The following is a 26,117-nucleotide window of genomic DNA, read 5'->3' as shown; positions in this document are numbered from 1 at the left end:
AGCTCTGGGGCAGCCTCCCTGGTGGCAACATCCCTTAAGGTTTATGTCTGTTTTAGGGTGACATTCTTCTCGCAGGGCTATGGGGATACAGGACATGAGAGAAGAGTTTATTCCTGATTCATGGAAATGAACACACTGAAATCAGATCTTCCTTCCTGGTGCGGATTTGTTCCCAGGTGTCAGGCTGCAGAGTTGGGTCACCGACCAGCTGCAATGCTGCACAGGTTGTATTTTTTTCTTTGCAACATTTGGTGGAACATTTCAGGCTGGGGTGAGGGGAGGATTATCTGAACCAGATGTTTGGGGGCTATCTACTTGACACAATTGAAAAATTAGTTTTAAGTGATTATCCATGTGACCAGTTGTGGAGCACTCACCTTTCTGGGCCAGGAAAGGAGGGCTTGGCTGGCTTCATTCTAGCTGTAGAAGAAACAAGGGGTGTTGAGGGCTGTGTGCATGGATGTACTTGTGCTGGGAGATTGTTTCCAGAAAAAGGTTCATGAGTCAAGTAAAAACAACTACAGGAGATCCCCAGAAAGATGGGTCTTAGATCATTCTGAAGAGACCTAAAGCCAGTGTGGCTGAGGAAGTGTAAACTGATTCTATGTGCTCAGGATAGCACAGACTTACAGGAAAGTCACTCTTAGGAGAGAACAACTAATGGCTAAGGAGTGTCCTGCAGGAAAAACTATTGAGGATGAACTTAGATGCTGAACATGCCAGCTGAGGGGGTGTGGTTAGGTGGCAGTCAAAGGCCACCTGTCTTGCTATCCTCCCAGACTTAGGCAGTTCCTGTAGCCTTGGTTCAATGTGAAACTCAAGTTGTGCTTAAGATACCAGGCATAGAGGGGCAGGGAATCCTATACTGACTGATATGAGCCTCATGGTGTGACCAGGGGCTTTGAATAAAAACTACCTAGAATTCTACAAGAGAAAGGCACATTTCTTGCATACATGGATTCATGTCTTTTGATCTGAATCTCCAACAAAAATGAGTAAAATGAAATGAGAGAGTTGCAGTGACTGGGAGTCCCATTGGGATATCTCAGGAACACAAAAGATGGAAACGCTTCATAGACAAGGCAGACATCAAGATTAAAAGATGGCTTCAGCTTAGGTTTTAACTTTATGCCAATAAAAATCTGCCCTTTGCCTATTGTGTTAACCTCAGAAGGTTACATACAAAGGATGACTTTAAACCTGTAATCTTGGATTTTGGCTTCCATGGGAGGAAATACACAAGGCATTATTCTGCTTGTCTTCATTCCCTCTGTTCCCTTTGGGCTTCATTTGAGCAGATTCCCATTTTTCTCATGTTCTATGAGAGGAAGCATAAGATATTTCACTGGAGAAAGACGGCTCACTGAGGGAGGGTGATGTTCACTCTGAGTCATGCTCCTTGAAGCTTTGTGGATTTGGTTTTATTCAGCCTGGGTTGCCATGATAAAGTATCATAGAGAGGGAAGATTAAACAACAGAAATGTATTTGTCACCATTCTGGAGGTTGGGAAGTCTGAGATCAAGGTGCTGGCCAATTTGGTTGCTGGTGAGGACTCTTTTCCTGACTTGCAGACAGCCACCTTCTCACTGTGTCCTCACATTACCTTTCCTCAGTGCTTGAGGATAAGGAAAGAGTGAGCTCCCACGTCTTACTCTCTTCTTATAAAGACACTAATCCTTTCGGATCAGGGGCTTACCCTTATGATCTTGCTTAGCCTTAATTACTTTAAGTTAGGTCCTATGTCCAAATTTAGTCATGGGGATTTAGGGCTTCAACACATGAGTTTTGATGGCACAGACTTTCAGACTGTAGTATTATCTCCGTGTGTGGCTAGAATGTAGGACACCAGAGGCTGGGGAGAGGAGAAGTACTGGAACTTTTTTTTTCTACCCACCGGTAGGCAGGAACACTGCCAGCATGCTACCTTTGGTTTTTCACAAAATCAAAGAAATTCTGAGTCATTTTTATGTGTACAGCACTGTAATAATTTCTTAGTATATGTTAACATTTTAAATCTCACAACCACCTCACACTGAAGAAACCATTACTACTCCAATCTAACAGCCATTAGATACAAAAGGGTTAATGATTATACAACACCGAGACCTATTCTAAGCATGTTATGTGGGTTAAGGCATTTAATCTTCACAATATTCCGAGGAAGTTGTGAAAAAAATTAGCCAACATTTAGAAATAAGAGAAAAAGAGGGTTGCACATTCTTTTAAAGTCACACTCAACATTGTCTAATGAGACCACTGTGACAAGCAGAATAAATAACAGATCTCCAAATATATCCAGGCACTGATTCCTGGATTCTGTGAATTATTGTGTTACATGGTATAAAGGACTTTGCATATGTAATAAAGCTGATAGAATTTAAGACAGGGAGATTACCCTGGGCTATCAATGCAGAGACAATCTGACCAATTGACCCCTTAAAGGCAAAGAACTTTCTTCAGCTGGTGTCTATCAATAGCAGAAGGGGAAGTCAGAGATTCAAAGGGTAGGAGGCACCTGAGCTGTGTTATTGGCGAGGGGCACATAGAAAGCAGGAGGAAAAATGCAAACAGCCTCTAGAAGTAAGGCCACCTGGCTGACACCCAGTAGGGAACCAGGAACCACAGTCCTACAACTAAATATCATGGAGCTTGCAAGTGCTTTCTTCCTAGAGCTTCCTGATTAGACCTCAACTGGCTGACACATTGGTTTTGGCCTTAGGAAACCTAAAGCAGAGAAACCAATTGAGCCAACCTGGATTTCTAGCCTACAGAGCTGTGAGGTTATGAAATTGTGTTTTTATTTAAGACACTGTTTGTAGTAATTTGTTTCCGCACCAAGAGAAAGCTAATACTCCCACTTGAGAACTCTTTAGGGCCAGTGCTTCCATTGGAACATTCACCTGTGGCTGAAATGCTCTATTCTGTCCTCTCCAATACAGAAGCCACTAGCCACAGTTGGCTACTGAGCACATAAAATGTGCCTACAGTGACTGAGAAACTGAATTTTCAGTTTTATCTATTTCTATTTAACTTAAATTTAAATAGCTGCATGAGGTTAGTGGTTGCCATATTTGACAGTGCAACTGTAGGCTGTGTACCTGCGTGTCACTTATTACTGACTAAATAGGGCCCAGACTCTAAATTATTCATCAATGTGTAGGCTTTTGTCTGATAGAGATGCGAATGCTTTCTGTCCAGTGGAAAAGATAACTCAAAAGTTTGTGAATGTATTTTCTATATGACATTAACCAGTTTTGTATCTAATCTAACAATCTTATTCTGATATTTTAGTGTCTATAAATTTTCAGTTCCTCAAATGCTCTTTGAACTACTTTTACCCTGTTGGTTTCCTACTTAATGAGTTAGAGCTTTGACAGCTATGCAATCTATATTTGTATGTATCACGTTTTAAATTTTTTTAAATTATGCTCTTATTCGATGCTTCTATTGTCCTTATTTAACTGATGGTCAAACTGAGACACAGAGATGTTAAATCGTTTGTCTAAGGTCACATAACTGATGAGAGGTATGGCCAGTATGACTCCAGAGAGCACACTCGTAACTAGAGCACAAAAATGTCTTGATTTGTTTGAACATTGGTTAAAAGACACAGCATCAGGGCATCTATGGGGTATACTTTCTGGAACATTTTTCAAGGGAGCCCTGGAAGCGGTGAATGTTCATAAAGCAGAGAGATACCTGGTTGTGTAGGGTGGTGAGAAGCACTCAGGGTCTAGCACATGAACATTTGAATGTCGTGGTAGGCAAGGGCTGAGGCTATTTCATGCTGGCTGTTTTTCTTGATCTGTTAGGGCTAAGTTATTTTTGCATGGTCTTGGTGAGGAAGCTGTAGAGAGAAGGTACCAGAGCTATTAGCAGTAATTAAACAGTTTTCCAAATCATGTGACATCCATTTGCGGAGTTACACCCAATGATGGCTGGAAAAGATTTCCCTCCTCCCATTGTGATAACGTAAATTGACAGAAGTTGTATTTCTCTGGGAGGTGGTGGATCTATGCAAGAGTAACTTAATCTATGCTGTAGCCATGTGTCAGGAAACCACCACCAGCAGATGAAAGATGCTCTACTCTCCACACTTAGTCTGGTTTCCACATGCTTCCATGCTACTTGCAAGCAATGATCTGTGGGTGACGTTTGATAAGTCTGTACCTTTCCCTTAGAATCCTGAATATGTTATTCTTTCAAAGATAGACCACTATGGAACTGACTTTACCTTAAAAAGAGAATTGATTTGTAAAGTATATGGATGTTTATTTATTAATAATTAAAAATTAAAAATCATATATTTTGGGAGTACAATGTGATATTTACACACACACACTCACACTGTGGAATGATTAAGTCAAATTAATTAAAATATCCATCACCTCCCATACTTATCTTTTTGCGTGTGTGGTGAGAATATTTATAGTCTACACCCTTAGCAATTTCCAAATACAATTTACATTATTTATTATCTGTTCACCATGCTGTACAATAGATCTCCAGAACTTACTTATCCTGTCTTACTGAAACTTTATACCCTGAAACAAACATCTTTTTGCTCTCTTTCCCAGCTCCTGGTGACAATCAATCTATGCTCTGCTACTGTAAGTTCACCTTTTTTATAGTTCACAGGTTTAAGTGTGGTTATATAATATTTGCCTTTGTGTGCCTGTCTTGTTTCACTTAAGGTAATGTCCTGCAGGTTCATTCATTTTGTGGCAAATGACAAGACTTCCTTCTTTTCTTAGGCTGAATAGTATTCCATTGTGTGTATATACCACATATGATTTATCCATTTATCCACTGAAGTTGTATTCATAACTTGTCAATTGTGAACAGAGTTGCAATGAACATAGGAGATCATATTGCTATGTTTTTGACATACTGATTTTATTTCCTTCAGAAGTAGGACTGCTGAATCATATGGTAGTTCTGTTTTTCATTTTTTTTGAAACCTATATACTGTTTCCATAATGGCTGTACTTATACTCAATAACAACGTACTAGGGATCCTTTATCAACACACTCTTTCGAACACATTCTTTCTTTTTGATAAAGGCTGTTCTAACAGGTGTGAAGTGATATCTCATTGCACTTTTAATTTGCGTTTCCCTAATGATTAATGATGAACAGTTTTTCATATACCTGTTGAACGTTTATGTCTTCTTTTGAGAAACAGACATTTCCATGCTCAAATAGACAGTGCTTCACACATTTTCTATTTTCTTTTTCATTTAGTTTTCTTTTAACAAATATTTTAATTTTTAAATTTTAATTAATGTCAGAGTACAAGTGGCTTTTTGGTTACAGGGATGAATTGTATAGTAGAGCACCGTGGGATTTTAGCATACCCATCACCCGAGTAGTGTACCTTGTATCCAATAGATAGTTTTTCATTTCTCACCCTCCTCCCAGGCTCAACTTGCTAAGTCTTCAGTGTTCATTATACAACTCTGTATGCCTTTGCATACCCACAGCTCAGCTCCCGCTTATAAGTAAGAATACGTGGTATTTGATTTTTCATTCCTGAGATACTTCATTTAAAATAAGAGTCTCCAGTTCCATCCAAGTTGATGCAAAAGACGTAATTTCGTTCTTTTTTATGGCTAGGTAGTATTCTATGATGTATATATACCACACTTTCCTTATGCACTTATTGATTGTGATGGGCACTTGATTCCATATCTTTGCAATTGTGAATTATGTTGTGATAAATGTATGCCTGAAGGTATCTTTTTGATATAGTAACTTCTTTTTCTTTGGGTATATACCCAGTAGTGGGATTGCTGGATCAAATAGCAGATCTACTTTCAGTTCTCTGAGAAATTTCCACACTGTTTTTCATACAGTTTGCACTAATTTACATTCTCACTAGCTGTGTGTTACACATTCCCTTTTCACCATGTCCTCACCAGCATCTATTTTTTTTTTTTTTTTTTTTTAACATTTAGAAATGGCCATTCTGGCTGGGGTAAGGTGGTATCTATTTGTGGTTTTAATTTGTATTTCCCTGGTGATGAGTGATGTTGAGTCTTTTAAAAAATATTTTTTGCCCATTTGTGTATTTTCATTTGAGAAATATTTATTCATGTCATTTGTCCACCTTTTAATGGGATTATTATTTTTTGCCGATTTGTTTGAGTTCCTTACAGATTCTAGATATTAGTATTTTGTCACATGCATAATTTGCAAATATTTTCTTCCATTCTGTAGCTTCCCTGTTTACTTTGATGCTTACTTCTTTTGCTGAGAAGAGCTTCTTAATTTAATTAGATCTGATTTATTTATTTCTTATTTTGTTATTTTTGCTTTGGGGGCCTTAGGCATTAATTCTTTGCCTAGGCCAATGTCCAAAAGAGTTTTTCTTAGGATTTCTTCTAGAATTTTTATAGTTTCAGGCATTAGATTTAAGTCTTTAATCTATCTTGAGTTGATTTTCGAGCATGGTGATAGAGATTCAGTTTCATTCTTTTACATGTGGCCATCCAATTTTCTCAGGACCATTGATTGAATAGGGTGTCCATTTCTCAATTTATGTTTTTGCATGCTTTGTTGAAATCAGTTGGTTGTAAGTATTTGGCTTTATTTCTGGGTTCTTGATTCTGTTCCATTGGTCTACATATTTACTTTTATACCAGTATCATGCTGTTTTGGTAACTATAACCTTGTACTATAATTTGAAGTCAGGTAATGTGATGCTTCCAGATTTGTTCTTTTTGCTTTGGCTATTCAGGATCCTTTGTTTGTTCTACATTACTTATAGGACTTTTTTTTCTAATTCTGTGAAAAAATGATATTAAAATTTTGATAGAAATTGCATCAAATCTGTAGATCGCTATGGGAAGTATGGTCATTTTTAGGATATTGATTGTTCCAATCCATGAGCATGGTAAATATTTTCATTTGTTTGTATCATCTATGATTTCTTTAAGCTGTGTGTTGTAGTCTTCCTTGTAGATATCTTTTACCTCCTTGGTTAAGTGTATTTAATTTTTTGTAGCTATGGTAAAAGGGAATGAGTTCTTGATTTGATTTTCAGCTTGGTTATTGTTGATGTATAGCAATGCTACTGATTTCTGTACATTAATTTTATAATCTGAGATTTTACTGAATTCATTTATCAGATCAGGGAGTCTTTTGGAAGAATCTTTAGGATTTTTTAGATACAAGATCATATCAGCAAACAGACATGGTTTGACTTCCTCTTTTCCAATTTGGATGTCCTTTATTTCCCTAGCCTGATTGCTCTGGCTAGGACTTTCAGTACTATTTTAGTTTGCCATTAAACATAATGGCAGAAACTGCAATTGCTTTTGCACTAATCCAATATGTTGAATAGAAATGTTGAAAGTGGGCATCCATGTTTTGTTCCAGTTCCTAGAGTGAATACTTTCAACATCTGTCTATTGAGTATGATGTTGGCTGTGGGTTTGTCATATGTGGCTTTTATTATTTTGAGGTATGTCCCTCTATGCTTAATTTATTCAGAGTCTTTATTATAAAGGGATGCCGGATTTTATTGAATGCTTTTTTTGCATCTATTGAGATAATCATATGGGTTTTGTTTTTAATTCTGTTTACATAATGAATCACTTTTGTTGATTTGCATATGTTGAAACATCGCCACATCCCTGAGATGAAACCTACTTGATCATGGTTAATTATCTTCTTGATGTGCTGTTGCATTTGGTTTGCTAGTATTTTGTTGAGGATTTTTTGCATCCATATTCATAAGGCATATTGGTCTATAGTTTTGTTTTTTTAATGTCTTTTCCTGGCTTTTGTATTTGGGTAAAACTGAATTCATAGAATGAGTTCAAAAGGATTCCCTTATTCTTAGTCTTACAGAATTGTTTCAGTAGAATTGGTATGAATTCTTCCTTGAATGTCTGGTAGAATTCAGCTATGAATCTGTCTGGTCCTGTTTGTTGTTGTTGTTGTTGTTGAAAGATTTTTTTTTTCAATTTCTAATTCAGTCTCACTGCTTGTTATTAATCTGTTCAGAATTTCTATTTCTTCTGAATTCAAGCTGTAGGGGTTTGTGTGTACCCAAGAATGTATCCATTTCCTCTAGGTTTTCTAGTTTGTGGGCATAGAGGTGATAATAGTAGTCTCAAATATATTTGTAATGTCAATTGTAATGTCTCCCTTTCCTTTCCCTTTCCCCTTTCCCCTTTCCCCTTTTGTCTTATTCTTTTCCCTTTCCCTTTTCCTTTCCTTTTTGTCTCACTTTGCCCCCCAGGTTGAAGTGCGATGGTATGATCTTGGCTCACTGCAACCTCTGCCTCCTGGACTCAAGCGATCCTCCTGCCTCAGCTCCGCTGTGAAGTAGCTGGGACAACAGGCGCATGCCACTATGCCTGGCTAATTTTTAGATGGGGTTTCACCATGTTTGCCCAGGCTGACCTTGAACTCCTGGGCTTAGATAATCTGCCCACCTCAGCCTCCCAAAATGCTGGGACTAAAGGCATGAGCCACCATGCCTGGCCTCCCATTTTCATTTCTAATTGAGCTTCTTTGAGTTAATCTAGCTTCTTGGTTAATCTAGCTAGTGTTCTATAGATTTATCTTTTCAAAGAACCAATTTTTTTGTGTCATTGAACATTTGTATATTTTTGTTTCAATTTATTTTGGTTTTAACCAAATGAAGCTCGTCTCTGATTTTTGTTATTTCTTTTCTTCTGCTAGCTTTTGGTTTGGTGTGTTCTTGCTTCCCTAGTTCCTTGAGGTGTGACATGAGGTTGCCACTTTGTGTTCTTTTAGACATTTCGATATAGGTGTTTAGTGCTACATACCTTTCTGTTAGCACTGCTTGCTCTTAGGACTTGCATGGAGCCTGTAGCCCCTTTGTTTAGGCCAATTTTTCCCGTTCAAATGGGTGTATTTACCCAATGCCTGTACTCCCATTGTGTCTAGGAAGTAACTAACTTCCTCTTGATTTTACAGGCTCCTAGGTGGAAGGCATTTGCTTTGTCTCAGATGAGATTTGATACTTGTGGTTACATTGTGAAGTCCTTTTGTTGTGTTTTTCAGCTCTGTCAGGTCATTTATGTTCCCTTCTAAACTGGCTATTATAGTTAACAGCTCCTATAATGTTTTATCATGGTTTGTAGCTTATTTGCTTTGGGTGAGAACATGCTCCTTTGGCTCTGTGAAGTTCATTATTACCGACTTTCTGCAGCCTGCTTTTTGTCAATGCATCCATCTCAGCCTCTGTGCAGTTTTGTTCCCTTGCTGCAGAGGCATTGCAATCACCTGGAGAAGAAGCACTCTGGCTTTTTGAGTTTTTGATGTTTTTTTTCATTGATTCTCTCCTGTCTTCATGAGTTTATTTAGCTTCAATCTTTGAGGCTGCTGACCTTGGGATGGGGTTTTTGTGGGGACTTATCTGCTGATGCTGTTGATGTTGTTGTTTTCCATTTGCTTGCTTTTTTTTTTTTTTTTTTTTTTTTTTCAAACAGTCAGGCTTCTCTTCCGTAGGGCTGATGTGGTTTGCTGGGGGTCCACTTCAGATCCTATTCACTCTCACCTCAGTTCTTCCTGCACCTGGAGGTGTTGGTGCCACCAGTGGAGGCTGCAGCACAGCAAAGATGGCTGGCTTCTCTTTCCTCTAGGATCTCCATCCCAGAGGGGCACTGTATTAGCATCTCTAGCAGGACTGAACTAATTGTCACATGATAAATATAAAGATATTTTCTTAGTACAAGTATATACATACACAAACATGTTTTTGACAAAAGAAGAAGGAAATTCATGACATATATAGTCTTTATTTCTGCAGCTGGTCACATGGTTGTAGCTGGTATTGAGGATTACCTTCTTCTACTACCCATTCTATATGCCCTTTCGCCTTCAGCAAGCACCTCATCAGGTCATGATTTTTTTCCTGGTGGAGTGACTCAAACTTTCATTCCTGAGGGGTCTGGACCATTTGCAGTCCTGCCTGGATTGGGCTGTTTCTTCTTACAAGAAAGGTTCATCAGAGTTTACAAACTTAGTGTCCCCAGCTTCATCAAGGTCCTCCCACATGTCCCCATTCCAAGTTGCAGGATCTCATTCTTTTCCAGTCAATGCCCTCATTTCAACAACAGACACCTGGTGAGGCTGTGCATGCACCTTCCATTGCAGGTCAGCTACTTGCATGATAAGAGCTTGTGTCTGTTTTTCCACAATTTTGGCTCTTTATCTAAATGAGATAAGATTCTCACTCAGGGCAACCTTAGCATATGTGAGGCTCAGTATCTTCTTTTGAAGCTGGGAGATTGAATCCCTAAGTTGATCATTTTCTTTCATCACTTTGTCTAATAACTTAGGAGCAACCAACCAGCTTCATTATGTTTGTTGGTTCTCTACATATAGTCAAAGGTATTATGTACAGAGGCACTAAACTCTGCTTCTCATCTCATGAGCAGTTAATCGGGAGTGTCAAATAATTTATTTTGCATAACTCTCTAAACAGTTTATGTCAAGGACTACCAGTGTTCTCCATACTAATAGAAGTAGAGTTCTTAGCATTTTGGGGTCTAATCATCTCAAGCACCTAACACCCCACTCCTGGTACCAAAATCTGTATTAGTCAAGGTTCTCTAGAGAGATGTAACTAATAGGATATATTCTATATATATATATGATATATATACTATCCTATATATATCATATATATATATATATCTTTGTTGTTTTCCATTTGCAATACACTATATATATATATATATATATATATATATATATATATATATATTCTGTATATCTATATTTAGATAGGTAGATAGATATAGGAGTTTATTAAGTATTTACTTACACTATCACAAGATCCCACAGTAGGCTGTCTGCAAGCCTGAGGAGCAAGGGGAGCCAGTCCAAGTCTCAAAACTGAAGAACTTGGAGTCTGATATTTGAGGTCAGGAAGCATTCATCATGGAAGAAAGATGTAGGCTGGGAGGCTAGGCCAGTCTTGCCTTTTCACATTTTTTCTACCTGCTTTATATTTGCTGGCAGCTGATTAGATGGTGCCCACCAGATTAAGGGTGGATCTACCTTCTCTAGCCCACTGACTCAAATGGTAATCTCCTTTGGCAAAGTCTTCACACACACTCAGGACCAATACTTTGCATCCTTTAATCCAATCAAGTTGACACTCAGTATTAACCATCACAGGCACCAATTGATGCTAGTGGGAATACTACTGTATAAGGTGTCTGGTGACCTCTAGGGTCTCACCCAGTCAGGAAACATGGGATCTGGGACCTGCTTAATGAAGGATTCTGGCTACCCCTTGGCAGATGGGGTGTGCTGTGCTGGTGGGAAGCACACTTGTCTGGATTGCCCAGATTCCTTAGAGCCAGCAGGAGGAAATAAGTTTGCTGATTTGTGGACACCAGATGGGGTGTGCTGTGCTGGGGAAGCACACTTGTCTGGATTGCCCAGATTCCTTAGAGCCAGCAGGAGGAAATAAGTTTGCTGATTTGTGGACACCATGGCTCTCCCTCTCCCCAAGGGCTCAGTCCCAGGGAGATCAGAGTTCTGTCCCTAAACTCCTGGATGCAGTTGTTGAAAATCCTGCAGGGAGGCCCAGCCTGGTGAAAAGGGATAGATCAGAGTCCAAAGAGAAAGTTTGGCCATGATCTGCCACAGTTATTTTGGTGAACTTGGGGAATTCCTCCTGGGACTGAACCATTCAGTCTTCCTGGCACTGGCAGGGGAAAATCAGCAGACTGAAACTGTAGTGATGCAAGCATCCTACCCTGTTACCATATCAACTTCTATAGTTCTTTTTCACTATCTATAGAATGGAAGAAAATACTCCTTAGGGTCCTTGTGAAAAGTAAGACAATGTAGATAATACAAAACCCGTGCTTTCTGTGTATTATGTAAAGTATAAAATTGAGCTTAGGATTCACTTTTGTGTTCCTTAAACCTAACACAGTATTTCAGTTTGTTGGTGCTTCATAAATATTTGTTGAATAATTGCTCAGTGATTGAAAAGTATGCAATTAATTCATTCCTTCATAATTTAGTAAATATTTATTTGGCAGTGGCTGTGTGCTGGGTGTTAGGTGTTTTGGCTTAGAAACTAGGGGTACAAAATGAAACAGATGCCTTCACTGCCTAAAAGGAGCTCATGGTCTGAGGTAAAAGGCAAGCAGTTTTTGTTATTTAGATAATACCAATTCAAATATGACTAATGAATTTATGAAAATTATAATTTTCAGCAAGCTGGTACATTAAAGTCGCTTTTCTTTGCTCACATGTTAATAGTTTACAATATCTTGATTACATTTATATTCTGTGAATTTGGGGGAAAGGTTATTTCGTTGTTTTTTTTTTTTCTTTTGTAACTAGTGAGTGTCCACATCTAGTGAAGTTTTGAAGAGAGTTTTATTCACATAGAAAGAATTTTAAAACTATGAAAAGATGCTGGGATGGTTAATACTGAGTGTCAACTTGATTGGATTGAAAGATACAAAGTGTTGATCATGGGTGTGTCTGTGAGGGTGTTGGCAAAGGAGATTAACATTTGAGTCAGTGAGCTGGGAAAGGCAGACCCATCCTTAATCTTAATCTGGATGGGTACAATCTAATCAGCTGTCAGCATCGCTAGAATATAAGCAGAGAGAAAAATGTAAAAAGAGAGACGGGTCTAGCCTCCCAGCCTAAATCTTTCTTCCACATTGGATGCTCCCTGCCCCTGAGCATTGAACTCCAAGTTACTGAGTTTGAGAACTCAGACTGGCTCTCCACACTCCTCAGCCTGCAGATGGCCTGTTGAGGTACCTTGTGATTATGTGAGTTTATACTTTATATAAATACACACACACACACACACACACACACACGCACATATATATGTATATATATATGTGTATATATATATATATACACATATATATATATATATATATTTCATTAGTTCTGTCCTTCTAGAGAACCCTGACTAATACAGATGCTACAGATGCAGTAGATACTTTATTCGTGGGCCCAAAAATCACATCACTGGATCTAAATAATTCTAGAAAGCTTATAGTCTTTACTACAGGAGCATTTCAAAGCACACCCAAAGGCAATATGACTTAGTACATTAAGACATTGGTTTTGGTAATCTTGGCTCTGTCATCTATTAAATAGACTTCTCTGAGGGTCAGTTTTCTCACCTGTAAAATGAGGATAATCATGTATTCTTTTTAGGGTAGCTGTAAAATTGAATGGGAATAAGTCAAAAGGAGCATAGCACCAGCACTATGCTTAGCACATTGTAAGCACATCATTAATGCCAATGACGACGATGATGATGATGATGATGATGATGATGATGATGATGATGATTTTTATTATGTCTTCCCTTTTTCATCCCTAATCTTAGCGTTAACATGGCACTTCTCAGACTTTGACATGCATGTGACCCACCTGGGGATCTTGGTAAAATTCAGTCTCTGAGCCAGTTGGTCTGGAGTAGAGACCAGAAGTCTTATTTCTAACCAATGCCCAGGTGATGCTCAGAAGCTTTGGGGATCAAATAAATATTTAAGAATTAAAATAATAAAATGTCTCCTACTCTACTCTTCAAGTTCCACTGCTCTCTGTTCTTTAAATGCAGAAGATGGAAATATGATACTCATGATGGAAACCCTAACTGCAATATTATGGTTTCATTGAATTCTGAGGCTGAGCTAAGAAACAAACAGCATTAGAAATGTAAGGGCCACTTCTCTGTCAGTTTCGCTAGGTTGTAAGTTTGGCATTTCACTGGTAGAAATCTTTCTCCATTGTGTGGTATATCAAAGCTTTATTTTTCCTTACATCCCTATTTGCCTTCTTCACATCTCCCTTTACCGTCTTCAGAAGAGGTCAGTGGCTCTGACAGATGTGGATTAGAATAACTCAATTTGGACCAAAAGGACTGCGTCATGTCCAACATCTGGCTGATACCCATTTTCAGAATAAATATATCATCTTATATTTGGTATAAATGCTTTTCAGATGAAAATGAAAATTACAATGGGAAATTGTGGCTGGCAAGGGAAAAGAATCATTTTGGATAATATCTCTCATAATTAGAGTAATTTTGACATACTCAGACATTGTAGAATTCCCACACATCCTCTCCCCCAACCAACTCCCTATTCCCAACAGGTCAGAGAGGAGTGCTTGCTCGCAGGTAAAAACCTAAGCTATTCTTCCTTCTCTGGCCCACAGAAATGATGTGAGCTTCATGGCAGTCAACCTTACTGTTCCAAACAAACATGTTTTATCTTAATGACCAATTAGAAGTTTTATGGCTTAAGCCAGGAGCAGGGTAGAGCTGAGGCCAGGGAGTTGGGCATAGTATTCAATCATGACTTTGTTTTTGATTTCTACATTGACATAAAATGTGTACTATATTTCTCTGAGAACAATCTGATTAACAACTTAGGCTGCAAATAGAGCAGATTTCTTTTAGTCACTTGTTCATGTTGGAAACAGTTACAAAAATGGGTTTTCCTTTTAAAATATTGGGTTACCCTGTGATCGCTGACATTATTGATGCTTGGTGCTCTTTTAGCAGGGGAGGGCTTTTTGTGATGTTGGTGTGCATAGGTGTACATATGTTCGTGTAGGCATGTGTGAAGATGTGGACCTGCCGAACTTCCTCCCCCATACTAGTCTGGTGGATTCATGTTACTAAAGCAGCCCCTTCGGTGGTCTCAGGTCTCAAGGGCACTGGTGTGGAGACTTATCTTATGGAGCCATGTATAACTGGTAGAGTTCTTCATTCCTACAAGAGAAGGGGTGACATGAGAAGGGCTTTAGAACCAGACAGACCTTAGTTTGGATCCTCCCAAGTCTGCCACTGCTGTATGTTGATGACACTAGGGTGAGGCAAGGGGGTACTTGTAGAATGTAAATTTTAAGGTGGTCACACTCAGGTGACACCCTTGCATTCGCACAACCCTGAGAGTGCATGTCTCCATTAATTTTGTACTCAAGTGCCTCGCTTTCCTTACTGTAGTCTGGACCTGGTGTGTGACCTTGGATGAGTCACTCGTCTCTGTTTCTATTTCCTCATCTGTAAAATGGGTACAATAAGAATCACCTCATGGGATTGCCATGAAGCTTGAATAAAAGAATGTTTATTAATGTCTTGACAAATTTTGTGGGTTTGTGACCAAAAAATGGTAGCTATGATTTTTTTTTTTTGAGGCAGAGTCTCACTCTGTCACCCAGGCTGGAGGGCAGTGGCACGATCTAGGCTCACTGCAACCTCTGCCTCTCAGGTTCAAGTGATTCTCGTGCCTCAGCCTCTCAAGTGCTGGGACTGCAGGCTTGTGCCACCAATCCCGGTTAATTTTTTGTATTTTTAGTAGATAAGGGATTTTACCATGTTGGCCAGGGTGGTCTCAAACTCCTGACCTCAGGTGATCTGCCCACGTCGGCCTCCCAAAGTGCTGGGATTACAGGCGTGAGCCACCGTATCTGGCCCAATTGATTTTAATTAATCTATTGGTGGGCATCTTGGCTAAACTCCCTTTAGGGTAGCTAGAGTTAATCCCCTTTATGCTAAGGATGAAAATATCTTTCATTTAGGATATTTTTTTCTTTTGAGTTATTTTATTTGTTAGGAAATAATTTATCTTAAAGCTAGTAGTACACATTTCAATTACTTACAGTTCAAGCATAAAGTGTTGCACCAGTAACACCAGGAATGAAATGTGTGCGTATATAGTTACAGGCAAGGCAGGTCTGGAGGCTCCCCTGAGAGCGAGCACTTCATTTTCAGGAGGCCAGGAGACCGAAAGTCTCACCCGGAGAATGAAGCACCCCGTGACTTAGGCTGGATGCATAAAGCGCCTGCTTTCCCCTTGGTCCAGGATGGAGCCAAAATGCATCGCCAGCTCTGATTGATGGTGCCCCATCACTGTGATCACTCACTTAGCACACACTCACAGCAGCTTAAATTTCTACTTGTACAGCTATGCACTTTTTCCTGTTTTTTTTCTTCCTGCCTAGTTTTTCTTTTGTTTTGTTTTTGGTGGGAAGCTGACCAAGGCATTCATGGTGGGGATGAAGAGGGAAATCTGTTAGAACACTGGTGTGGTAAGATGAGAAGCTCCGAGGGGCTTGGTTTTCCCAATTGATATTCTTGCCATGTTGCTCTGAAGAAAAAAAAAACAAAACCTTATGATTTTTTTAAACTCCCATTTTTTTTACACAGTTAACTAGATAAAGACCATTTACTACTGATTCCACTAGATACCTTCTTCCCTCTTTTACATTTTGCTTCAAACTTAGTTGCTAAGGGACAATGACAATGATTGATTGAGTTATATTCTTTACCTCTATTCTATCTGAATGTTCTTTGGCCATCAATATAGAGGTTCTCTCTTTCAGTTTCTTAATCGTTAAAATAGATAAATTCTGGATTATCCTTTTGTAGGATGAACAAATTCTGAAGCCAGCGTGTGTGTGTGTGTGTGTGTGTGTGTGTGTGTGTATGTGCACACGTGTGCGTGTGTGTGTGTGTGTGTGTCTGTAGGGAATGTCTCTTAGACTTAGAGGCTATTACAAGCCTATGTTGATTGATTGATTTACAAGCTATGCATTCAGTTCTAGGCTATAATATAAATCAAGACAAGTTCACTCCTCTCTAGTCCTGTTTCTGGGACAGTCATTGCTAATCAATCACTGTACTTTTTTGTTAAGCCTGGATTCTTGTGTTCTGGAGCTCTATAAAGCCCCTACCAATTGATCAGACTTATTTTATAGCATTGAACTTCTCTGCTACTCTGAGCCTAGTGGGTATGAAAAGGGGAAGGAGAAAACTTTCTTGGCCTGGAGAAACCTAGCAGCTAGTTTGATAGGTGAGACCTATGTAATGCTAAGTAGAAGTCAAACAAATGCATAACAAATGTACAAAGACATGGGAGATACGGGGCATAAAGTAAGATCCCAGAAGAAATTCAGAGAAAGCCCATCTGACCTGGAGGATGTCACTTAGGTGACCAGGTTCACTGGAATCGTTCAGATGGTGTTGAAGAGCAAGAGAAGGAGAGGCAGAGATGAACTCCCACAGAGGGAGAGCTGTGGCAGGAAAGAGCCTATAGTGGGGAGCAGTGTGAGGTTGACAATGGTCATTCATTGCTGTTAAGATAAAAATACGTTACTCAATTAAAAAAATATGTAAGTAGATTGATCTATTTTGATTAAATGTGACTAAATTAAAAGACTATGCTAGATTTAGCTATGTTAAATGCTTATTTAATTGTGACCTACATGTAAACTTATCCTCAACACTTTTGAGAGCTTTTGGTCAATTATACAGATGAAATTTTATACCTGGGCACCTGGGGCAGATTAATATAGTGCAAAGAGCAGGGCGTCTTAAATGAAAAGAGAAGAAAAACTGGGAAGTTAAATAAAGTAACTTCTGATTATCAGACACTGTCCTGGGCAATTTGCATCTGTCATTTAATTGATTGATTTATTCATCAGATATTTGACTACCTAATATATGTCCTATGTCAGAGGCAGGGACCCAAAGAGGAAAGAAATAGACCTTTTCTAAGACTGTCTCAGTCTAGTGAGGCAGAAAGTCTCATAAGTAAACTACTGTTAACACCTATATTACACTTGCCTGTAACTAGAATGTCAGAAATTTGAAGGGTGCACTAGGGAAAAAAAATCTCTTGTGCCCCTACCAGTTTTATGGAATAAATATTACCATCTCCATTTTACAGATGCAGACAGCTAGGCTCAGAGAGATGGGAACTAGTCAAGGACTCGGGTTAATCAGCCACAGCTGGGAACTAACCCTCCATCTAAAGCTCTTTTTAAAAAGTGGATCACTTGGATTCAGGCCTAGCTTTGTTACAAGCAAGGGCAGGAGCATATCATTTCACTTTTCTGGGCCTCAGTTTCTCCTTTTGTTAAGATCAGAAGCTGAGATGTGATAGTATCTAAAGTTCCTTTCCTCTATAATATAGCATAACTCACCTGCAGTCCAGATTTGATCTCAGTTTAGCACCACTTCTGAAAAGTTATGAGTTACTACTCATGATTGTACACACAATTTTTCTCTGCTCAAGCACCTGACAGGTATGTTTCAGAATAGGAGATAGTTGCCTTTGGTAAGGGCTCCAATCCAGGACCACTCATTTTCTAGCCTGGCTTTATAGATGTGTAAATTGGAATTAAAAAGACCTGCTTGTAGGGCTGGGAAATTGAAGAGAAGTAGTCTAAACTGTTTATGAGCTATAGCTTTATGATGTCTTTTCTACATTCTCTCCCTTTTTGGCTTGAGGTTTTCCCTAATTGGGGACATTTGTTTTAGAATTTGGCATCTCTGAGGCTTGAGAAATGAAGCTTCTTTATTAAAGAGCAGAGTATGCCACAGGCGTCTCAGGTCAGATGGTTTAGACTTCTCTCTCAGGATTCAGGTTGTAATTAGGGGTGTAGATTAATTGTAACAAGGTGTCAGAAAATGGTTCATAAATAAATATGACAAACCGAACTCAACACATTGAATTTGTAAAACGTTTAAGTCAGATCCCTGAACCAACATGGATACTTCTGTGTTCCAGCTGAAAGCTAACCTTGTGCAAAGCTTTGCATGAAGGCAGTCCCAACTGGCAGGAACTTGAAACATGACCCAATACACCGCCCTAATGGATAAATAGAACAGACTACTTACTGGGGCCGTTTGTAAAAAGAATACATAATCATTTTCTAATCTCTCTGATACATATTTCTACAAATAACACTGGGGACAAGTGAAAACTTTTATGGTTCATAAGGAATCAACTCCATGAAACATGAGTTCCAGACTGGGCTGGCCTATACATGTCTGAATCCCTGCAGAATCTTTGAAAATAAGCACAGGCTTCCCCAGAGATAGCAGAGATCTCTTATCCATCCTGTGTTTTATGCGCCTTCTTTTCTCCATCCCTGACAGCAGACAAAGACAACCAAAGAAATTAGAGCCAATTCAACATTTGCTACATTTATTCTTTCTCTCGAATTCAAATATAGTATTCAAACAAAATGTTCCCTCTTTCTTTCTTTTTTTTTTTTTTTTTTTTTTGGCTTGGCCAGCATGAAAATGCTAACTCATTTTAAAGGGAAAGTAGGTGGTCATAAATGGCAGCCTGCTGTTGTGGAAAGAATAAGAATGGCTTTGGATTTGTGCCTGGCCTAAAATGTTGGCTGCTCTTTCCAATAGTTGAGGGAAGCTTGGCATGCTACTCAATGTCTCTATGCCTCCATTTCCACCTCTGCAAAATGGGAAGGATAAAAACTAGCTGGTAGGTTTGTTGTAAGAATTAAATGAGATAATGAATTATATATTAATGAATAATTTCTCCCCAAATCCTGAAGGGTTTGATGGTTACATACAGTAAAACCATGGTGGCAAGAGAAGCAACAGACAGAAATGCAAGGAAATGGAAAGGGATTGTATCCCTTCTGCGCCAGAATATTCAATTGCTGGGAAAGACTCTCCTGAGCTCCCTTCCTTGCAACTGGCTACCTTTGAGCTTGTGGCTGCCTCATTAACCTGGTCCCCAGGGTGAACTCTGATTAGCGGAACCCTCTGCTGACCCTTGATGGACATGTAGTGTGATCAAAAAATGAATCTCTGCTGCTTTAAACCACTAATATTTGGATGTTGCTTGTTATCACAGAAGAACCGACACTATGCTCACTGATACAGTTCATCTTCAGATTGCTGAATTTCTCTTTTTTGAAATTCATGTATCTTTATGGTAGACCATGTTCACCATCTTGCAAGTTTCTGCTCACAAATTCTACATGTACTATTCAGAACAATAAAGTTATTCGGCAGTGACCTGTCCAAGAGAACTCTTCTCAACTGCAACAACTCTGTAATTATTTGATGTAAGCAACACTGACTTTTTTGGCCAGTTTGTGCTCCAGGTAGGCTGGGCAACGTTCTCTGAAAAGACATTTTATTCTGACTGTATGTTAAGGCCTGTTTGCTTTCTATCTCTGGTCTTAATTCCCCCTGGAAGTGCAGATTTGGTATTTAGCCACTTAATGGCTTTGTTTGAATTTTTATAGGCATCTCAAACTTACTTTGGCTAAAGCACTGATAATCATTTCTGAAGTTGTACGCCACCTACTCTGCACTTGCTCTTTGCTAAAGCTCAAATGAAATTTCAATTCCTTCCTTGGCCTACAAGACCATGCCTGCCTCTGATTCCTCCATCCTCAATCTCCTCCTTGTACACTAGGATCCAATCATGTCAACTTTGCTTCTGATTTTTTTTTTTTTTGGTTTGAAGCTTGTATTTTATTTAATTTTAGTTTTAATTTTTTTTTTTAATTTTGCTTTAAGTTCTGTGATACATGTGCTGAACATTCAGGTTTGTTACATAGGTATACTTGTGCCACAGTGGTTTGCTGAACTTATCAACCTGTCATCTAGGTTTTAAGCCCTACATGCATTAGGTATTTGTTCTATTGCTCTCCCACCCCCTGACAGGCTCCAGTGTGTGGTGTTCCCCTCCTGTGTCCATGAGTTCTCATTGTTCAACTCCCACTTATGAATGAGAACATGTGGTGTTTGGTTTTCTGTTCCTCTGTTAGTTTACTGAGAATGATGGTTTCCAGCTTCATCCATGTCCCTGCAAAGGACATGAACTCATTCTTTTTTATGGCTGCATAATATTCCATGGTGTATATGATGCTTAAACACAGACATCTCATTGTAGTCTCCGGTTGTCTGGATGTTCTGGTTCCTCTGCTTGGCTTCCCAGATCTTCCCATGGAAATCCTCTTTTCATCATTAAGTTATCCCTTAGGCAGCCTCCTTGACTGCCTAAGCTGAGGCATCACCTCTCACATTCCTACTGATATGCCCTACCTATACCAAATCATCATAGCACCAGCACTTTTCAATACTGGAACATCCTAATATTTGCATAAGTGTTCATAGTCTGCCTCCTCATCTTTCCTTAGAATGTAAGTTCACTGAGGGCAGGGGCTGTCTGTTGTTTTCACTTCTGTATCTAGAAGTGAAAGTACTTTCCTAAAACATAGAAGGTGTTAATAAATACTGGTGTTGTAGGCTTGGGTAGGCCCAGGACTGTAGCTATGCTGGAATTATGCATGTTAATGCACCTTTCCTCCATGACAGCTTTGAGGGCAAGGGCTATCTATTGTCTGGACTATAGATAGTGTTTAGTGAATTCAATTAACAACATTCATTAAAAGAATGCCTATTAGGAGGTGTTAGAAATGAGTCTCATCTCTGCCCGACCCCCAGAACTCTCAGGATCCAATAATATCTATTCATAGTTTTCAATTACTGTGTACATTTTATGTGCCAGGCTCTGTGAAATGCAGTATACATTGCATTGTCCCTTTTTACCCTCATGCCCACCCTATGATGCTCCTTGGGATGTGTTTCCAAATATATCCTGGATTTTTCTCCTCTGGAACATGATATCATGGCACTCTCTGATCCTCTTATTGGTGGGTGGGGCTTTGTGACTAGTTCTGGCCATGAACTATGAGCCAAAGTGGCAATGGGACACTTGATTGCCACCTAGAGGCCTTCTAAAGCTCATGTTCCCTTTGGCACAGCCACCAGAAGTTGACGAGCTCTACCAGCCTGAGCTCCTGTTGACACAAGGAAGGAGATCCCTAGCTGACTCATGGTGGATATCAGTATGATCAAGAAACATCCCATTGATATACGAGGACATGGCGAGTTAGGGATTATTTGTTACTGCAGCATAACGTAGCACACCCTGACTGATTTTATAGACAAGATTCTTTATGCTTAGAGAGGTGACTTGCCCAGAGTCACTCTACTAGCAAGTGGGGCACCAGGACAAGACTGTTTTTTTACTGTTTACATGGTCACTGTATTTTCAGCAGGTACATAATGTAGCTGGTACAAATTTTACTAACCAGTTTTGTAAGAAATGTCATATTTTTAACTTCTCTAAATCAATTGTAATCTGACTTCAATCTCCCATCTCACATGCTGGTGGGAAATTCAGGTTCACGGAGGAAATTAAGTGTCACTCTGATTATTGGGTCTCTGCTTTCTCTTCCCTGGAATTTCATCTCTGAAGGGAATAGTTTTGGGAGACCTACTTGATGTCGTGATTTTCCCTGATGGGCTGCATGGTCTCTGCACCCCCAGAGACATTACTGGTTCAGTGCCATACTTAGGCATAGGAATCAGCTCAGTCCTGAGTACCCCTGTGTCCAGAGACTACATCCCTAAGGGAAACCTTCCTTAACTGAAAAGGAGGGCACTTTCTATTCCCATTACTCTTCAGATCTCAGCATTCTTTCCTCCTTTCTCCCTCTCTTCTTGCCGCTGTTTCTTCCCCAATCTTTGTTGAGTACCTACTATAAGCCAGGTACCACACTTCAGGTTGAGGATAGAAAAGGAGGGAGGAAAAATAGAAACTCCCACCCCTGCGATGCTTAGTGGCAAGAAGTCAGAGAGACAGATAATAAACGAAGCAAATAAGTGAATCGTATCAAAATTTACAAGAGTTTGATGATACAGAGAAGCAAAGTAGAGAAGAGGGATGAGGGTGGTAGAAGGAAGTCAGGGTGGGCCTCACATTTTGCCCAAATGCAGACAGCGATGATAAAGCCAACTGGGGGGCTGTTTGGAAACAGAGACTTTAGGCAGAGGAAAGGGGACCTGCAGAAGCCAAGGAGCTGAAGCTGCCTGCAGGTGTGCCTGGGAAGAGCAAGGGGCCTGGCTGGGAGTGAGATGAGAGTCCTGGGGCAGATCAAACCCCACCTTTTATTTGGAAGGAGGTGGTAGTCACAGAAGGATTCTGCACTGAGGAGTGATGTGACCCGATTTCCATTTTGAAAGGTGGGTCGGGGTATACAGGGTAAGAGTGGAAACAGGGAGACCACTTAGGAGGCTTTTCCAATAGTAATTTCTTTCTAGTACTGAGACACTTCCTCCTCTGTCCCATTGTTTAAACACCACCCTGCCTTCTTCAAAAGCCCCCTGTTCTCCTCCCTGCCATCCTGGGAAGCTGGCTGCCCTGTCTAAAATGAAGAATTTGCAGAAACCAGAAGGCACCTCAGCACCTACAAGTATCTTCTGAATTACGTCTGGCCCCTGAGGTTATGGGACACAAAGCTTAACTGACCTTGGAGAGAGAGGGAAAATTGTGAAGACCAAAACACAGAGACCTCATTATCTTTGAGTATTTCAAGTGGCAGCAACAAAATGCTAATCATCTCAATAAATATTCTGCCCCACAGATGTTGAGTGTTAACAGGAGCTCAAAGTTGGTACTGGTACTTGAAAGGGCAGAAAGAAGTCAGGAAGAAAAAAGGTCATGAGAGAGAGAGAGAAAGAGAGAGAGAGAGAGAGAGAGGGCATGTGTGTGTAGGTGTGTAGGGGGAGTCTCTTGAAGAAATTAAGGTAGAATCCCAAAGGTAAGGCATTTCTGATAGCATTGTCAGGTGAGATTCAGAAGGACCAGTTAAATTTGCACTTCAGATAAGCAGCAAATGATTTTTTTAAATTGCATTTTAGGTTTTGGGGTACATGTGAAGAACATGCAAGATTGTTGCATAGGTACACACATGGCAGTGTGGTTTTCTGCCTTCCGTCCCCTTGCCTGTATATGTCATTTCTCCCCATGCTATCTCTTCCCACCTACCCAACCCCCCGTCCCTCCCCCATTTCCCCCCAACGGACCCCAGTGTGTAGTGCTTCCCTCCCTGTGTCCATGTGTTCTCATTGATCAACACCCGCCTATGAGTGAGAACACGTGGTGTTTGATTTTCTGCTCTTGTGTCAGTTTGCTGAGAATGATGGTTTCCAGGTTCATCCATGTCCCTACAAAGGACGTGAACTCATCGTTTTTGATGGCTGCGTAATATTCCATGGTGTATATGTACCACATTTTCCCTATCTAGTCTAACATCGTTGGGCATTTGGGTTGGTTCCAGGTCTTTGCTATTGTGAACAGTGCTGCAATGAACATTCGTGTGCATGTGTCCTTATAGTAGAATGATTTATAATCCTTTGGATATATACCCAGTAATGGGATTGCTGGGTCAAATGGGATTTCTATTTTTAGGTCATTGAGGAATCGCCACACTGTCTTCCACAATGGTTGAATTAATTTACATTCCCACCAATAGTGTAAAAGTGTTCCTATTTCTTCACATCCTCTCCAGCATCTGTTGTTTCCAGATTTTTTAATGATCGCCATTCTAACTGGTGTGAGATGGTATCTCAATGTGGTTTTGATTTGCATTTCTCTAATAACCAATGATGATGAGCATTTTTTCATATGTTTGTTGGCCTCCTGTATGTCTTCTTTTGTAAAGTATCTGTTCATATACTTCACCCATTTTTGAATGGGCTTGTTTGTTTTTTTCTTGTAGATCTGTTTTAGTTCTTTGTAAATTCTGGATATCAGCCCCTTGTCAGATGGGTAGGCTGTAAAAATTTTTTCCCATTCTGTTGGTTGCCGATTCACTCTACTGACTGTTTCTTTTGCCATGCAGAAGCTGTGGAGTTTGATTAGGTAGCAGCAAACGATTTTTAAAAAGAAGTTGCTCCAAGTATTTCATGGAATGTATACTAAAAATTATTCATTGTTTTCTGAAATTCAGATTTGCATTTTTTTCTTTCTTTTTTTTTATTGCATTTTAGGTTTTGGGGTACATGTGATGAACATGCAAGATTGTTGCATAGGTACACACATAGCAGTGTGGTTTGCTGCCTTCCGTCCCCTCACCTGTATCTGTCATTTCTCCCCATGCTATCTCTTCCCACCTCCCCACCCTCCACCCCTCCCCCATTTCCCCCCAAAGGACCCCAGTGTGTAGTGCTCCCCTCCCTGTGTCCATGTGTTCTCATTGTTCAACACCTGCCTATGAGTGAGGATATACGGTGTTTGATTTTCTGCTCTTGTGTCAGTTTGCTGAGAATGATGGTTTCCAGGTTCATCCATGTCCCTACAAAGGACGTGGACTCATCGTTTTTGATGGCTGCGTAATATTCCATGGTGTGTATGTACCACATTTTCCCTATCCAGTCTATCATCGTTGGGCATTTGGGTTGGTTCCAGGTCTTTGCTATTGTAAACAGTGCTGCAATGAACATTCTTGTGCACGTGTCCTTGTAGTAGAATGATTTATAATCCTTTGGATATATACCCAGTGATGGGATTGCTGGGTCAAATGGGATTTCTATTTTTAGGTCCTTGAGGAATCGCCACACTGTCTTCCACAATGGTTGAATTAATTTACATTCCCACCAACAGTGTAAAAGTGTTCCTATTTCTCCACATCCTCTCCAGCATCTGTTGTTTCCCGATTTTTTAATGATCGCCATTCTAACTGGTGTGAGATGGTATCTCAATGTGGTTTTGATTTACATTTCTCTGATGACCAATGATGATGAGCATTTTTTCATATGTTTGTTGGCCTCCTGTATGTCTTCTTTTGTAAAGTATCTGTTCATATCCTTCGCCCATTTTTGAATGGGCTTGTTTGTTTTTTTCTTGTAGATCTGTTTTAGTTCTTTGTAAATTCTGGATATCAGCCCCTTGTCAGATGGGTAGGCTGCAAAAATTTTTTTCCATTCTGTTGGTTGCCGATTCACTCTACTGACTGTTTCCTTTGCCGTGCAGAAGCTGTGGAGTTTGATTAGGCCCCATTTGTCATTTTGGCTTTTGTTGCCATTGCTTTTGGCATTTTGGTCATGAAGTTCTTGCCTACACCTATGTCCTGAATGGTTTTTCCTAGATTTTCTTCTAAGGTTTTTATGGTATCAGGTCTGATGTTTAAGTCTTTAATCCATCTGGAGTTAATTTTGGTGTAAGGTGTCAGGAAGGGGTCCTGTTTCTGCTTTCTGCACATGGCTAGCCAGTTTTCCCAACACCATTTATTAAACAGGGAATCCTTTGCCCATTGCTTGTTTTTGTCAGGTTTGTCGATGATCAGATGGTTGTAGGTATGTTGTATTTCCTCTGAGGCCTCTGTTCTGTTTCATTGGTCTATATCTCTGTTTTGGTACCAGTACCATGCTGTTTTGATTACTGTAGCCTTGTAGTATACTTTGAAGTCCGGTAGTGTGATGCCTCCTGCTTTGTTCTTTTTGCTTAGAATT

The 26,117-nt window shown here is 39.8% G+C and overlaps 1 protein-coding gene across 1 annotated transcript in view; it reads left to right on the top strand.

Moving 5' to 3' along the window:
• RAB28 (RAB28, member RAS oncogene family) overlaps positions 1–10,615 on the top strand; it is a 248,291-nt gene extending 237,676 nt beyond the window's left edge. Inside the window, exon 14 of the transcript XR_012516808.1 lies at positions 57–10,615. The gene's annotated coding sequence lies outside the window, so the exon portion shown is untranslated. The remainder of the gene's footprint in view (positions 1–56) is intronic.
• The last annotated feature ends 15,502 nt before the right edge of the window (positions 10,616–26,117 follow it).

The sequence above is a fragment of the Saimiri boliviensis genome, chromosome 3 (genome assembly GCF_048565385.1).
Source record: "Saimiri boliviensis isolate mSaiBol1 chromosome 3, mSaiBol1.pri, whole genome shotgun sequence".
NCBI classification, from domain to species: domain Eukaryota; kingdom Metazoa; phylum Chordata; class Mammalia; order Primates; family Cebidae; genus Saimiri; species Saimiri boliviensis.
The sequence above is the reverse complement of the archived record's forward strand: the minus strand, read 5'-3'. Positions and strand labels throughout refer to the sequence as shown.